This window comes from Pygoscelis adeliae, unplaced genomic scaffold, assembly GCF_000699105.1.
Source record: "Pygoscelis adeliae isolate BGI_AS28 unplaced genomic scaffold, ASM69910v1 Scaffold314, whole genome shotgun sequence".
NCBI lineage: Eukaryota > Metazoa > Chordata > Aves > Sphenisciformes > Spheniscidae > Pygoscelis > Pygoscelis adeliae.
This window is the reverse complement of record NW_008824668.1, coordinates 1,612,738-1,616,494: the sequence shown is the minus strand read 5'-3', so window position 1 is coordinate 1,616,494 and position 3,757 is coordinate 1,612,738.

Here is a 3,757-nt window from a genome sequence, read left to right as displayed (position 1 = left end):
CCCGTCTTGTGTATGTGCAAAGCGGCAGCCCCGCGGCTGACATCACCAAGTGCGGCAGCGTTAAACCCCCACCCTGAGCCCTGGCACTGACGCTTCCCGTTATCTCTCCAGCCCCAGCTCTCCCCTCCCCAACGGTCTCGGGAAACTGGCTCCCAGCCCGCGGGTTTTCCCTCTATCAGTGCAGGGAGCAGCGAGGCGAAGCTCGTCTGTCATGCTTCGTTAGGGGGCCCGAGGGTTGCGGAGGCGTAGGGCATCCCTTGAGACATCACAGACCATTCCCACCCGTATGGATGCGCTCTGTGGTGGGGTCAAAATCAATATAAGACACATGGGTGTCAAAGAGAAAGGCCAGTGAGAGCAGATCTGTGTCCTGCCCAGGCCTGGGGTTTCACCACGCCAGTTTTTCTTTGCAAGCATTGCTCGAATCCCCCTACCCTGTGAAAAATTTTGCTCAGCGTAAAATGAGCTCCCCAGGGCACTGTTTGACCCCATGGCGTTGCAAAAATCACCAAATCGTGAAAAAGAGTAGCAAATCCAGCCCTGGGGACTGGCTGTCCAGCGGTGCTCAAGGGCCATGAGGATGGAGAGGGGCTGGGACGATTTTCCCACTGTGGAAACCCCAGAAACCCCAGCCTGGGCCACCCGTCCCCTCTGGCTAGGACTGGGATGTTCCCCACTGGCTGCACCACTGACCCGCTCGGTGCTGTGTCCTGGTCCCCACCCCCCACCCCCGGAAGGATGCTCTGCAGAAGGGTTTATTCTTCATCTCCCATGACCAGGGGTATGACAGCAGCAGCTTGGGGGGTGAATGGGGAAACCCAGACACCCTCCCACGATGTGGAGAGCAAACACCAGCGGGCAGCTGGGACACCTTCATGGACCAATTAACCCCCAAAACCCTGTGCCTCCCCTTGGTGTGGCATCCTGAGAAGGAGCCACGTGGCCCCAAGCTCCCTGGGGAGGAGCTGCCCAATGTCCCCAAGCCCAGCCAGAAAGAAGGAGAAGCCAGCAGCAACAGCCCCCTGGAAAAGCCGCCACTTCATTCCCATCACCTGATCACAAAAGCATCCAAAGCCTCGGGAATAAGGGACTTGGAGCAAGCCATGCCGGTGCAGGGAGCAGGGAGTTCTCCAAGGCTGCAAAGCCCCAAAGGCCAAATGAGAATAGCAGCAGCCCCATAAATCACACTTGTCCTATAAATCACACCATCCCGATAAATCCCAACCCTGCTGCTTGAAGCTGCAAAGGCTGGAGGAGGAGGAGGAGGGCACTGAGGACGGAGCCACTGGGGTTTGGCCGCCTTTGCTCACGCGCTGCTGGAGAACAAAAAGCTCCGAACGAGGGTTTTTATCGAAATGCACGTCAGAGCTCTGCAAAAGCCGGGCTGATAACAGGCACCTGAGCAAAGGAACCAACACGACGCAGGCACCGGGGGCAGATGTGCCTCAGGGGGGCATTTAGCCGCGCAGCCCTGATGGAGCCATCATGCAGGGCACTTTCGCCCCGTGTGAATCACCCAAATTTGCCCCAGACCCCAGGTTGTGAGTGTAGGGAGAGCAACCCAGCATCTTCCCCTACAACCACTTCACTTGGGCATCCGTGGAGTCCCCACAGCCCCCCAAACTGCTCTTCTGTCTTGTTTTTAACCAAACACAAGCATATCCTGGCTCCTCTCACTGGGTTTGGGGTGTTTGTGAGCAGCCTCTCTGGGCACAGGTCACCCAACTTCCCCAGTAAAATTCGGGCATGAATGTCTGCAGCCAAGGAAATTGCGGCAATTTTGTTCACATTTAACAGATGGAGATGCCGAGGCCGGACGCACGGCAGTGACTTACAACCACTGAGGATGCAGCTCCCCACTGGAGCCGGGATCGTGTCGCCTGGGGTGGCTGGTGTGGTTTGGTACGGTGGAAAAGCACAACAGCCCCTGTGTGCAGGTTTGGGTCAAAAATAACCCCAAACCGCTTCCTTTTGCAGGGAAAACAACACCGGGAGGCTGCAGAGAAACAGGAGGATTAGTGCACCGGCGGATGTGGGGCTCAGATTTCCCGGCCACGTCTGCGTCTCTCCGCTGCGGATAGCTTTGGCTCTCAGTGCTGCACTGAAGTTTTCTGAGCTGAATAAAGGCATTTAGGGAACATCAAGCAGAAAAAAAATGCATCTATTAAAGGGCGAGGGGAGTTGATACCTTTGACTTGCCTCTTGGACACCTGAGATGCCCCGTGTAGCTGCAACAGCTGAGCACATTTGGGAGCCTGTTGCGCCGGGGGAAGCTGGAGACGGATGATGCCCAGACAGCTGGATGGTTTTGTGCTTTTTCGGCTTCAGTCTTCACCGGAAAGGTCAGATGCAAGCGGGATGGTAATGCAGTTAGTGCTGGAAAAAGGGAGACAGAGCAGAGCGGAGTGGTTTAATAAGGTAGATGTTATTGAATCAGCCGGGTGGGATGAACTGCGCCTCCAAGCAGAGCGGTCTGAGCGATGGGCAGCTCCCATAGGAAGGGGAGGCGGGCTCTCAGCTGGCCAGGAATGGGCAATGTGGGGAGATTTTGGGAATTCCCAAAACCCCACTGAAGCATGAAACTGCAGTGACTTGCGAGCTCCTAGAAGACACACAATGGTCTGCAGCTAAGGGCGCTGCCATGTACCTACAGTTTCTGGTGCAGCACTGTGTCCCCTACAAACTGGGAACAGGCGGGCTCGATGTCAATCCCCCCCCTCTGGGGACTCCTGCTCTCAGTTCATCAGTGGTTTGTGGTGAGACGGGTTGGTGACTGATGAGGAAAGGTTATAAGAATTCAGGCTGTTTACCCTAGAGAAAGACAGATGGCTGATAACATCTTCAGGTAGATAAAAGAGTGTTTATCTGAAGAGGGAGGGATGGAAAAGGGAGCAAATGCTCTGTTCCCCATTTCCACAATGGATAGGCAAAAAGCAATGGGCAAATCACCTGGAGAAAGGTTCAGGTTAGTTCTTTGGGGATTCTGTTTAGGTGTAAGGGAGTGAAGGACTGCAGAGGGAGGGGAATCACCATTGTCAGAGGTTTTCAAAGTTGAGCCAGAAAACACTCATCCTGGATGGTCTATGTGCCTGCTCTGTGCCCGTGGGGCTCTCCCACCTTCTCTGATCAGCAAAAGCTTTCGGCGGCTCATTGCTTAAACAGGAGGATGCTGGAGCTGCTGCCTGATCTAAAAAGCAACAGCTTCATTCTCTTCAAAGATGGGCTTGAAATTAGTGCCGTGCACAGACTTGGTCCAGTCCCCACTTGCAGGTAAATCTCTGTGCTCCGCTGCGTGCTAAATCCAGCACTGAAGATGCCCCAACCCCACCATGCACCAGAAGGATGGCTGTCCGCTCATGTCCTTGCAGCCGCATGTGGCTGAGACCTCAGGATGGAGAGCACATCTGTCCTGGTTTCGGCTGGGATAGAGTTAATTTTCTTCCTAGTAGCTGGTACTGTGCTGTGTTTTGGATTTAGGATGAGAATAATGTTGATAACACACCGATGTTTTACTTGTTGCTGAGCAGTGCTTACACTAAGTCAAGGACTTTTCAGTTTCTCATACTTCCCTCCCCAGCAAGGAGGCTGGAGGTGCACAAGAAGCTGGGAGGGGGCACAGCCGGGACAGGTGACCCAAACTGGCCAAAGGGACATTCCATACCATGGGACATCATGCTGAACAAAAAACCTGGGGGCAGTTGGCCGAGGGGGCACGGCCGCTGCTTGGGAACTGGCTGGGCATCGGGTGGCAGGGGGG